The following is a 13,980-nucleotide window of genomic DNA, read 5'->3' on the forward strand; positions in this document are numbered from 1 at the left end:
ATGCGAGGGGTGTACTCACTTTTGTGATACACTGTAAATAGCTGTTTAAATGTTTCTTGCACTGCACTGCTCATCCTGTTCTGGGTTACTGAGAGCTCAAGTTTTTACAAGCTGAATCTAAGCTTCACGCAGCCAACAATTAGGATTTAATCACCAGAAAAACAAAAAATGGATGTGTAAGAAGCATCAATTACTTCAGTCATCATTTTTGATGAATTTAATCAAGCAGCTCATCATTGCAGAAACAGAAACATAAAGCACCCGTGACACTCGTGTAATTACATGCCTGGTCTCAATTAAACATGAGCCTCAGCACACACATGTGAAGCCCATAACTCTCCTCACGTCAGGGAAAAGGTTGACAAATATAGGCACTAAGAAACAGTCCTCATTAACACACAGAACGGAAGGTGTGTGTTTATGGAAGAGAAACAGATTGCTCAATGGCCTTCTTCCCTGAGATATCCCAGAGGCAACCAGTGGCAGCCATCTACATACAATGAAGGAGTGATTATGATGTGAAGAAGCCTAACCTCAAGGATCAACACTGGTAGTCTTACTGTCGAAAGAACAATTGAGGAAGACGCATAGTTACCCACAGTTCCTTACAGCCCGATGGCTGAAACTGAAGGTAGAGAGGGGAGAGAGAGTTTAGAATCTTAACACTGTGGTGGGTAAAGGAGTGGGGCTTCAATCATCGTCTGTGTTCACCACGTGTTATAGTCTGTGCAGCTCCCAATCCACGCAGTGATGGAGCTGGAAGGGATGCTCTTAAAGGTTCCTTGGTAAAATGTGCTCATGATGGGTGGTCAATCACTTACCTGCCTGGAGGCAATGGAAGTACAGGCGCCGCTGGGTGTTCTTAGGCAATGATGGAAAGTTGATCCACCCAAAGTGCAAACATTTCATGTATGTGCATAAGTGGCTCATGAATGTCTATGGAAGAATTTGGGCTGTCCAAATAGTTTTCTGATTTAAGTGTCTGTGTTTCATATACTTGGCTATTAGAAAAATATGGCGGAAAACATTAAAGTGACTGGAAGTTCCGCTCTGTTTTTGATTTGGCTTGATTTTAAGTTATGCGAAGAAAAAAAACATTTGCAAGGGAATTTTAAGGGTTAAATTTCTATACCATAATATTTTAATTTTTGCAATAGGCTTTTAAAATATTTTTTCATTTATGATGACAGAATATGAAAGCGAGAGACTTAGAATAAAAGGCTCCATATGCATAATGGGAACACATAAATGTGAGTGCATAACACTTTCTATTTATTGTATTTAGCCTTGAAGCCTAGGACCTAGGCTTTATGATTTAAGCATCTAATGTATCTAATTCATCGATATCATCCCATAATAAGCAATCCAAATGGCAACAAGGGTCGATAAGATAATGGACAGCATGCTAGTCGTTAGCCTGCTGTGTCCATAATTCTCGCGCTAGGGTTCGACTGCAATGTATGCCTTTTTGTGGCTGTCCTTAAACTCTAGGTGAGAGCATGAGCGAGCATAATTAAAGACACCATGATTTTAACGAGATATTATCGCTTACTTACCTTGTTTTGATCCAAAAACTCCGTATAGCCTGTATCACCGAGTATCAAGACACAGCTGTGAACGGCCACAGCCGGATTTTGTGGGGATTTTATGGATGAAACAAGGTAATATAACAAAGGTCGCAATGCAGAATTTACAGACATTAAGGAGTGGTCGAGATTTTCTTTTTCAAATAATTACCCTTTTAAACGTTTTTTTTCCCCTTTGTTTGGATTGATTATTTATCATCTAAAATATCGGGGGAAATGAGACAGTAACAAAACAGACCAATTAAGCGATAATTATGGGGTAGATATTGGTGACCTATTTACAGACACTATTTTTTTCATTGTGACCAGTGTTGTCACAGATTACTTGAAAAAGTAATTTAATTACCGTTTACTGATTACGCCTCAAAAAAGTAATCTAGTTACTTTACTGATTACTTCATTATCAAAGTAACTAAGTTACTTTAAAAGTAATATATCAGTTACTTTTTACCCATTTTTCTCCCTTTGCCGCCTCAATATAAGAATGACAACAGAAAAATGTCATCACATGTAACTGACTTTCCGATGATTGAATTTAAAGGGGAATATCATTATTTTGCGGTAGCTTAGTCACTCCGGAGCCTTGAAACTAACAAATATCTGACAAACTGCTTGGAATTTGTTGAAATCAACTCCACAGACCAACTAAACCCCGCTAACTCTAAGATCAAGCCTCATGTCAAAACTTCTGAATTTCAGGTTATGGTTAACAGCATATCAGTGCCAATGTAAAACAATGCAAACTGACGGCACAATAATCAACAACACACAAGTGGATTGTACAGTGCAATAAACACAAAGGTGGTAACGGGCGCGGATGCGCTTGCAGCCGTGCACATTAACGACTCGGAAGTACTCCTCTCAACACACATGCGGTCAATTTGTGCAAAAAACGTGGCGGCAACTAAGCACTTTACACTCAATCGGACTTACAACACATCCCACAGATGCTAAACGAACACATCACCTCACGCCATAAACGTTGAACACGCATATGATGTAAACAAAGCTTGCCAACTTGGAGCGATGACTGCCTGTCGTTGCTACGGCAAAGCTACAAAACGGCCGCGCATGTAGGGGGTCCAACCTTTTGCTGATACTCTCCAGAATGAAGGAAAAATACTCACCTTCATTCATGGATATCGACAGATCAACATTTCCTCGCAACTTCTCAACACTCGGCGCAAATGCCCACCCGCCTCAGTCCCACAACATGTGACGCGAGACCAAAACAGGAAATAGCTAAGAGGTTGTCATGGAAACACGGACCGGGAACCTTTTAGTTTAGCATTTTCTATTCAAAATGCTCTTCGTACATGACTACAATATTCTTCATTCTACATACATTATGAGGCAATGAAAAAATAGTAACGCAGAGACACTAAGGAAACTAACTTTAAAGAGGAACTGAAGACCTTTCCGGATTTTGGTGTAATTTTATGAATATAAACTTGGGACAAGTTCCTCAAAACAACCATGACATTATCAACACGTAATTGTAAGGATAATTTGCGTTTTTTTATTTTTTTTGCACTCCGTTAATGGTCCCTTCGCAAACCCGGAAGTGTGACGTAGGCAACAGAAGACTACCCACAGCTAACATAGCAGCAACAACGATGTCAGTGATATTTCCACCAAAGGTAACCATTCAGGATCGCTCTTTCGTGACGCTACCGATGGCAAAGGCTCCCAGGAAAGATGAACTACAATTAATCCCTACATGTTTGAACCTGAGGCGTCAGATGACGGCGATTTACTTGACACAGCAGATGGCGTCATGATGCCAATTGACAGCTCGACACTTCACGAACGGGAGAGTGAGTGGTAAGTCCAGCATCGTGATTTTTTTTATTAGAATGCGATTACATGGTTGTATATTTTTCCATGCTCTACACATAGCTAAAACTGGATATTAGGTAATGGGACAGCTCCTACCGATCTAAATATGGTAAAGCTAGCCCAAATGTGGCTAAATGAATGAAATGTTATTGGTATTTTAAAATAAATGACAAAACCATTTTATTTTCCAGGTGTTGCTGTAAACCATCAAGTAATTACCCTTCCAAGAGTATGCCTGTGTCATCAGGAGATCCCAGACGTGAGAGCCAAACTTGCAGAGGCTGAAGCACTGACAGGGGCATGAATTTCATTAAAAAAAATAAAACCATAAATTGTTAACAACATTGACACATTTTGTTGACTGTTTAATGTATTCTATTGTTATATAAAATATTGTAATTATATTACATTCTGAAAAAATATTCAATAGGCCGCAATAATGATACCAGGTTTATGTTGAATCAGCATTAGCTTTCGTTGTCAGATTGTGACACAACATGTTATACCAAGCACACAACGGCACACATCAAAGAGCATAATTTCAGTAAGCAACACAAAGTTAGGATAGCAACGGACTAGCGGAACATTGAAAAATGATAACGGCAGTGGGAAATATGTATTTACTCTTTTCTGTAGCATGAAGTGTTCTCTATACAAAGATAATGCATTATCATTAAAATATGAAGGTAACTTGATTTTTCTTTAAAAAAATGTGTACTGTATATATGACTAGTTTATGATTTCATGTCATCAAAATTTGCTACATTTATTTCTCCTAAATCATCGTCATCTGATGTCGCAGACGGAAGAAATTCAGCATCTGGCAGGCCTCATAGGATCTCTTCAGTCGTCATCGCTGGACACCGCATCACTTCGGTCATCATATGACTCGACCCACTCTCTCTTGATTTTGGGAAACTGGGTGGCAACTGACTTGCAACGCTTTTTTCATCGTGTTGAGGGTTTCCGCCACTTAATTTTTTATGTTTGGCTTCCTGGAGGGAAAAAAAAATCACAGCAGCATGAAAATATTGGATGAATCCTAATTTTAATTTAATAATAATTTCTTGGTGATCAAATAATAATGCCCCAGTCATACCAGCAACTATTTGATGCTATTGTTCCCTCTTCAAATAGGCAGACCTTGATGTTGAAATATAAAAAAACGAGCCAAGGACCTATTTGGTGCTGGGGACATTTGAATTTACATAACACCTATTGATATAGTAATAAAATCACATGAGTAGACGACATGTCAGCCAACCTATCTACTTACGACAGGCCAACAGCAAAAAAATAAATAAAAAATGTCGCACTTCAACAAACTGGCAGTAGGAGTCTCCCTCGTTTATAAAAAAAAAAAAAAAAGCCATTAATGTTCTACTTACGTCTTTGGAAAACCAAGGTTGCATTGTTGTAGGTTTTCAAAGCTGTCGTGGCTGAAATGATGAAAACAATGAGCCGATTGGGGACCTGTATGCATGCTAACAAAAACGGTCCAAACCTTTGCAGGAGAAGTTTTTTTTTTGGACCACTCCTAGAGTCTCGAGTCTTCCTGTGAGTAATTCATATCGCTACACATCGAGATGGCATGACGAATCCCGCGAGTAAAACCCAGAAAATGTTTGCAATATATGGCGAGGATAGCGTGGTGCTATATTTCCGTGTTCAGAGTGGTGGCGAGGCTTCCTGGAAGTTACGTCACGAGGTAGGGGTCGGCAGGACGGCGCGTCCCTCGTTGCTATGGTGTTGCTATGGCCATAACTCAAAAACTACGCGGTCAATTATTATTATTTTTTTTTTAAGTGACTTTTTGAGAGAGCGAATGACGCATTTAATACAATTCAACTGAGTAAAACACTTAAGAGCGAAATCTGAAAACCTCTTCAGTTCCCCTTTAATCAGATTACTGGTGTAGAAAAATGAACGCGTTAGATTACTCGTTACTGAAAAAAGTAATCAGATTACATTGATGGTGACGTAATTTGTTTAAAAGTTTAAAATATGCAAGTGAATAATTTTTCAAAGTCGTTTTCTTATTTTAAACTAAACATTAGAGATCAATTAATGATTCTAAGCTAAAAATTATAGACATTTCGAAAAATAAATATAATTACTTTCCTTCGTTTTATGGTGGGTTGAAACAAAGCGGTTGCGCGACGTCTGTAAATGGGGGTTTCCAGGGTAAAACGGACAAAATAAAAATAGTCTGGGGGCATAATGCGCCATGAAACTGTTATGAAACTGTTCTATAGACATATTTTTCTATCAAACACGGCAGTTTTTTTGGCTTAAAATACAGCAGTTTATTTTAAAGAGGAGTGCAAGAGCAGAAACTGCTTTTTCAGCCATGTCTGTGTTTTCCATCAAAGATAATTTTTAAACATTTTAACACCACTGATTTCTTTTGTGTAAGGAGAAAAGATAAATTTCCACTTTCCAGATTTGGTATTAGAGCTCAAAAACTATGAAGCAGTCATATTTGGTAAGTTATTCACTGACGCAATATTTCCTTTTCTTAAGTTGTATTTGACAACATTGTGATAGACTGCCTGTCCAAATTGTCACAATCTGTAATTTGTTTGGGGAGATTTTGGTTTGTTCCTCTATGTGTGTTATCCTTTGTGATCAACTATTGATGTCACCTGTTGTCTGTCTTTTCCATTCATCTCCCTCTCCAATAAGCAGCTGTCGCCTGTCGTGTTCCCAGGTGTTCCTTATTTTGTCGTGCATCCCTGTCTGTATATTTAGGTTCCCCTCTGTTGCCTGTTCATTTGTCAGTGGTAGCATTGCTGTCATCCTACTCGGTTACTGTCCGTGCTCCTTCGTTAGTTATTGTTCGACTCCTTGTGTTTGTTTCTCACATTGTCTCCCAGCATTTGTAATTTGCTTCAGTTTTTTTGTCATCAAGCATTTCACTGCAATTCTGCCTTATCTTCCTGCTCCAAATGTGACATGAATTCTGGTATCAATTCTGCAACCATTGCACCACAGAAAACTCATTTCAGTCAAGTCACATTTATGTATCTAGCGTATAATCGCAGCAATGTCTAAAATGGTTTCAAAGGCCAAAGGATGACAAAATACTATGACACACCCTCATCTGAATTACCAATAGTGCAAAGGAAAAACTCCAAACCCCATCTGCGAAAAAATAGGAATCCTTGAGAATGTGCCACAGATAGAGGACCCCCCCCCCCCCCCCAACCCCTCAGGATGATGAGCTTAACATTCCTTTTCTGAAATCGATAAAGGAATGGGGAAAGTGTTGGATGAATAAAATCTTTTGAATAAGCAATTCCAGTGAATTTAGATCCTGTCATACAGGAGTAAGCTGAAGAGGAATATTGTGGAGAATTTCATCAGTTACATGTCTGAACATGAGCATGCTGTTTGAGTCTTGGAAAATCATAGCTGCAGACCAGGGTTCCCCAATTAGTTCTCATTAAGCGGCAAAATATAGCTCCATCTCTTAGCAGCATCAAAGCAGCCGAGAGCTGTCTTTTTTCTAATTATTAAAATTTGTGTCCATTTTTGACACTTGTCCCTGTAACCCGATTCATTGATTTTCTTGTAACTGTCACTTTTTCATATATATATGGCGGAAAACAAAGACAAGACTGAAAAAGCAGTTTCTGCTCTTGCACTCCTCTTTAAAAGAAACAACAACTGTTGTGTTTGATAGAACAATATGTCTATATGCTGCCATAGCAGATTCATGGCGCATTAAGCCCCCTAACTATTTTTAATTTGTCTGTTTTACCCTGGAAACCCCCATTTACAGACGTCGTGCAACCGCTTTTGTTTCAACCCAGCCATAAAAAAAAGGTAAGTAATTATATTTATTATATAAAATGTCTCTCGTTTTTAGCTTTGAATCATTAATTGATGTCACATATTTCATTTAAAAAAAAAAAAAGAAAAAAAGGCATTAAAAAATTATTCACTCACATATTTTAAACTTTTTAAACAAATTATGTCACAATGAAAAAAAATGGTGTCTGTATAAAAGTCACAGATATCTACCTCATAACTATCGCTATATATATACTTTTTTTTTTGTTAATGTCGCATTTTCGCCGATATGTTAGATGATAAATAATCGATCCAAACAAAGAGAAAAAAAAAACAAAAAACGTTGAATAGGGTAAATATATGAAAAAGAAAATCTCGATCACTCCTTGATGTCTGCAATTTCTGCATCGCGACCCTTGTTATATTACCACGTTTCACACATAAAATCCCCAAAAAATCCAGCCGTGACCATTCACAGCTGTGTCTTGACACTCAGTAATACATCCTACATGGAGTTTTCAGATCGAAACAAGGTAAGTACACGATAATATCTCGTTAAAGTCATGGCGTCTGTAATTTTGCTCTCACGTGTTCTCACCTCCAGAAAGGGTTTTGCTGTTTGAAAAAACTTTTTTTTTCAAAAATGCCCTCCTTTTTAAAATTTTTGTTCCCCCCAAAATTGAGATTTTAAGCTTTCCAATGATGTATCACACATGCATATCGGACAATTTTGAAATTTGGCCAAATTGGGGATCTCAGAGCGGAACTTCATGTCACCTGAGTGTTTCCCGCCATATTCTCTTTGATTACCTAACACAATTACATGTACAGGCATTCTAAAGTCTGGTTATGACCTATGTGTCACTGAGTCAGCATACGGGCTAGATGCTTTGCCGTATAATTGGGGATGGCATCTGTAGACGGATCCGTCCAAAAATCAATGAAAATGACATCGCCATGCATTTGCTCATAAAACTGTTACAAGACACAGCCTATAACATCCAACTATCAGAAAAAATCAGGTGGAACAGCTGGTTATGTGCTTCACATTCTCTGATATTGTACAGTCTAGAGAAGGCTATTCAAAAGTTCCTGACGTATTACTAAAGGAATGTTGATAGACAACAGACGTAGACAATCAGATTCTGCTCTGGGTTCGATCTGGTCCTGGAGAAGAAGATTATTTTAAATGTATGCAGATTTGATGGTTTTCAAGAAAGACTTGCAGCCAGTACGACCAGCTATTCCATTATGACAACCAACCTGACTGTAGCACCAACATGAACAGAGTGTTGGAGATTAAACACATAACATCTTCTAAGAAGCTTTAATGAGTCCAAAGAGCTATCTGTTTACAAGCTTGCAACAAGAGTTTGATGTTCAGAGGGTTATTTCATTTTATACAATAAGAGAGAGGGGTATAATCAAATGCTCTTGAGGGGTCAAGATAAATGTTTTGCATTAGTTTTTAGATATTTTGTGTCTTTGGGAGAAAGGGATTTAATTCCATATAGTGCCAATCTACAAATTATACACATTTAAGTCCTCCTATTCTCTCAATTCAACATACTATTTTTGAAATGGATTGTTACTAAAATCAGTGCATCTTTTATTTATACTTAACACAAATATAAATAATGACTTTACTGTATTGAATTTTGTAGTGACTCGACTTGACACACAGTTATTTTCTGAATGCGTGTTCGTTACTTTGGCAGCAAGTCACATGATTAAATAATATTATCATAACAGAGGTACCCTGACATACGATCCTTTTGACATCCGACATAAAATTTGACTTGTTATTTGTCTCGACATAAGAGGACCTGCTCGAACTTTGAAATGTTATGACAGTGTTGCAATTCATTGTTTTCTTGCAAGACAGCAGCACGGTGGATTTTCTTGTGATAGAAATCAAGATGGGTCCCAAAGAGAATATTGTAGGCGGTGAAAAAAGGAAATAAGAGACGCTTCCCATTGAAATTAAGAAGAAAATGATAGAAAAATATGAGTGTGGTGTGCGCGTTAGTGAACTGGCTTGACATTACGGCCGGAATATGTCTACGATCTCGACACTCCTCAAGCAGATTGAAGCCATGCAAATGGTCATAGCATCCGGGGGAACGACTACTCTCTCTAACCATTGTAGCGCTATTTTGTTGGCGATCGAACGCCTTTTGCTGATATGGATTAAGGAGAAAGAGACCTCCATCCGCTGTCTCCTCCGACCTCCGATCGCCAGTCGGGAGTCTGATTGTGTCAAAATAAGCAGCCAAACTGTGATGTTTTATTATTAATATTCCAGCAGCAACATTACACACAAGTAACCAGAATGCACACAGGTAGAATCTAACAACCTCCGGCTTTTTCCGTAACCAAATGTGTTTTTATTTCCGATTTATAGTTATTATTATTCCAATTTGTATTTTTAAGTCATTTGTTTTGCAATGTGTAATTGTACCTGCAGTATTAACCCTTTAACGACAGAGGTGTCGGCGGGAACACATTTACGCATGCGTACCTTGAACTACCGCAACTCCTAAGCGGTTTGTGCAATCAAAAAAAATTCAGTGCTTCCTGAAAGCTGAGAGGTTGCGCTTGACAGCCAAATGGGTGTCATTGCTGTAATCTCACTCTCCTATCGCCAGGAAACCATCAAATATGCTCCTTTATTTTCTGACGTGCTGGCAGTGTTTGCATTTACACATGCGACCCGTTGAGCAACCGTAATAGACACACAGATGAGAAGTCAGGAGAGCGGTAAAAACAGCGAGGAAGGGCACGTTTTATTATCTTTTTTTTTTTTTTTTGCAAGGAAATACCAGCAAGACGGTCATCCAGGACAATAAAACCTCCACAGAGGTTTAGAGAAGAGTTTTGGAGCATTGCGCAACAAGAGAAGCAACTTTTGATGCAGAAAGGTATTGATTGTTTCTCTGTATTTGAACCTCTGTCTGTACTTTTCTCAAGCTCATTTTTACTTTGTGCACGGTACTTTATGTATAAAACTTGTTAGTATTGTGTGTTGACTTACAGTACACTATACAGTACAGCGTGTAAATGCGCAAATGTGCGCATTGCAATCTACTATGTATGATGCGTGCCTTGTTGGCTTAGCAACCATATTTGAACAGTGTAACATTGTCAAAGTCTTACTTCAAAGTATGTATAAAATTATTATGTTCATGTATGTGCAGTAATCCATACATTGTTGGTACAATACTGCATTGGTAACTACTACTATTCTGCTACAGTTTGTGTTGTAATGAGAAACAGCTATACTGTGTACTGTATGTGCTATGAAATGACAATAAAATAAGTAATCGTCTTCCTCCTCAATTGACCTATGTTCTGGAGAGGGCTATGGAGATGCTGGAGCTGGAGATTCCAATGTGGTCATAGACAGAAATCGCAGAAAGCCAGCATAAGGTGCCAACGCTGCAAACTCTGTCAAAGGATGTGTGTGTGTGTGTGTGTGTGTGTGTGTGTGTGTGTGTGTGTGTGTGTGTGTGGGTGTGTGTGTGTGTGTGTGTGTAAGCGTGCGTGCGTGTGTGTGTGTGTGAGACATGCAATGTGGGCCCGTGTCTCCTGCCAGAGAGGACCTGCTAACAGCTGTTCCACCAAGGACTCTGAGGAATCAAAGACTAAAAAATGTATATACTGTACATAGTTTTCATTTTATGGCTTGTTATACACATTCAGAGGAAAAGTAAAAACTTTTATTGTAAATAGTCATATGTATATACATAAATATAAATATATATATTCACTATTTTTGCACTGTTCATCTACTGTATGTAACCTGTTTTGACCATAGTTTGTAGAAAGGACAAAAATGCCTATAACCATACCTGCCGTTTTTGTTGAATTGTCAAATAAAAAACTATTCTTTTTTTTGTTTTTTTTTTGTTAAATGTTTATTCTAACAAGTTGAATAAATATTATCATGCCTCAAGACGTTTCGTTGAGCATGTTTGGGTGTTAATGAGACATCAATATTACAAATTTTGACAAAAGTTTTTTTTGTGTGTGTGTTTTTGGTTCCAAAATATTGATTATAATTGGTCAGTGAAGAAAACAACAGTTTGGACATGAAGGTTATGCTGTCCTGAAATAAAGGGACCCAATCTGGCCATTGCGAACACTTCTTTCTTTGAAATGTAAAGGCAACATCAAAGGCATACAAATTCAGACAAAATAGGCTCAGGTGTTCAAGGGTTTTAATGAAAGATTTAGCATTGTTCTAAGGGGCAGTTTACATGACGACTCTGCGACACAAAGACGCAATGACTGAGTAGCAGAATGACCTCACGTGCATATGGTGTCGGCAAAGACGGAAGGCGTAGACGAAAAATTCTGAATCCTGTCTCCAAAGTGGAAGAATTCAACTGTGGGGGGTTGAGGGGGGCTTGCTCTGCATGCATATGAAAGGCTCCCGTGGCACGAGACCGCGCCGATAACGTCAGCACTTGTACACGTCACATTGGGCGTGCGCAGCGGTGCGACTAAACATTAAAAAAAGCAAATATGGCGGAATATAGGCTTTAATTTACTGTTTTAATAATATTTTTAAATTAAATATGTTGAATGTTTGTACCTTTCTGAACAAAAGAAAAATGCCATTGCTTCAAGTGGGCGGGCATATTTTTTTCCAGGCTGAGGACTTGGTGGGGTCAAAGTGCGTCATTCGCTGTCGCCTTGTAAATCTGCACTGCCCCGCATGGCATGAATACTACATCGTTTTCATGAGAAATTGCGACATTGTTCGAATGGAGACGGGCCCATATAAATGCAAATGTGAAATTTTTCGTATTCTCGGAGAGTCACCATGTAAACGGCCCCTAATTTTAATGTATTCTTATGGGAAAATCCCACTCGGTATACTACCATTTCGACTTACAAACCAGGTCCTGGAATTAATTAAATTCGTATGTAGAGGTACCACTGTACTGTTTTTCTTAGTACCGGGAAACCGCTTAGCAACAAAGTTGCTCTAACCTCCTACTCTAGACCCATATGACAAGTTGTGACTTGTTGTTTTATATGAATTACTACATACAGTACGTCTGGGATGTAATACATGTAATATAAGGTATAATATTTACAACCTTTGTTCAATGTCGTTTTCTTTCCCAGTATTATTTCATTTTATACAACTTGAAAAGTGACAGAATAATGGACGGTCTCCAATTCTATTGCAGATTTTGGCTCCAGTGATACTTTGTGCTGTCCAGAAGAAATATAACTCAGCACTTGGATCCACATTAATTTGACAATCCTTACAGTAAAAAAATAAGATAAATCAATACCATACACTTTTTTTATTGTGAGCCACATCAGCACTATATTTGCCTTTAGAGAGGACACGTACCTGTTGTGGAGTGATGTCAGATTAACGGTGCAGATGAGAGCGGAGGAGCTCAGCTCTAATTCCCAGTGCAGACGACTAGACAGAAGGACTGCATCAAGATGGAATCCATGTGTGTCAGATTTGGAGCTGTAGAAAATAAGGGATGATTTAGAGTTTTAAAATACTCGAAGGCCCTTAATGTTACTATCATTCAAACTAAATTCAGAATCCCAAAATAGACATAACGCTATAGTTGAGTGCAAAAGTTTGAATACGATGGCAAACGGTTCAGTTAGGGTTTTTTTTTTTTGCCTTTCATTGTTTCATGTCTCTTATGCTGCAACACTTAATAAATTATATCACTGAACCTTTCAGCATATATACAGGATAATTTCCCTGATTCCTTTCCTTGTGTGTTCATTGTTGATGTCACTTCTATTTTGGTCATCACATCACTGATCAAGGAAACCATAATATTATGAGAAGCCATTCTGATATAACTGAAGCTTTTCCTGTCAACTTCGCATCAAAAGTGACATATTTTCTGCATCAAACTTAATGACATCTGTTATAATCATTCATTCAAGTTAATGATGGGTGTCATGCCATGATTATGACAGTCTTATGACTTCACATTTAACCCTCGTATTGTGTTGGGGTCAGAATTGACCTGTTTTCAAATGTTTGTATGCAAAAATCAATGGTTCTTTTGATATACCCAAACTTTAAAATATGTGTCAACCTGGACCCGAAAACAATATACTGCAAAGTTTTAGTATTTTCAGGCTTAGTTTGATTTGATTTGATTTGATTTGATTTGATTTACAGATCAAATTTAATTCACTAGCAAAAATATGGACTGATTTCTAACACAAGACAAGGGTTAAAGAAAGAGTTACTCTTTTTTTTTTCTGCTTTTTTCTAACTTCCTGAACAGTATTTCGAAGGGGCGAGGATATTTTTTTTTACACCCTGGAATTCATTCATCCATCTTAGCATTTTTGATAATTTGGACACAGCATAATGTGTGCATGCTATATCGTATGTAACACTCCTCCCCTTTGACTTCTGTACGGTTTTGCTTCTGTGGAGTCAGACTTTCACCTGGAAATGGTGAAAGTCTATGACTCCTTTCTGCAAAGTCATTGAGAAGCTTGTTGTTGGGGTTATCAACTGCACTGTTGCACTTGAATGACAAGAGAAACATTTCAGCAACAAAAGTGGGAAAAGGCAGACAATGGGACCATTTCCACACGTCCATCTCTTATGCAGAATAATATTTTCTTGTCTTTTTTTTATATTATGTATGCATTTTGCATTTGCATTATGAACTCGTTCAACAATCACAGATGAGCTGTAGTCCATATGGTGTTTCACACACACATGCATGCACGCACCTTCCCACGCATG

The 13,980-nt window shown here is 38.1% G+C and overlaps 1 long non-coding RNA gene across 1 annotated transcript; it reads right to left on the reverse strand.

Moving 5' to 3' along the window:
* Nucleotides 1-2,991: 2,991 nt before the first annotated feature.
* Nucleotides 2,992-5,265, reverse strand: LOC130912432 (uncharacterized). Its single transcript, XR_009062605.1, has 3 exons — nt 4,930-5,265; nt 4,814-4,864; nt 2,992-4,420 (listed from the first exon to the last, which is right to left on the reverse strand). It is a non-coding gene; the product is annotated as an uncharacterized LOC130912432 (long non-coding RNA).
* Between the last annotated feature and the right edge of the window lie 8,715 nt (nt 5,266-13,980).

This window comes from Corythoichthys intestinalis, chromosome 2 (assembly GCF_030265065.1).
Source record: "Corythoichthys intestinalis isolate RoL2023-P3 chromosome 2, ASM3026506v1, whole genome shotgun sequence".
Lineage (NCBI taxonomy): Eukaryota > Metazoa > Chordata > Actinopteri > Syngnathiformes > Syngnathidae > Corythoichthys > Corythoichthys intestinalis.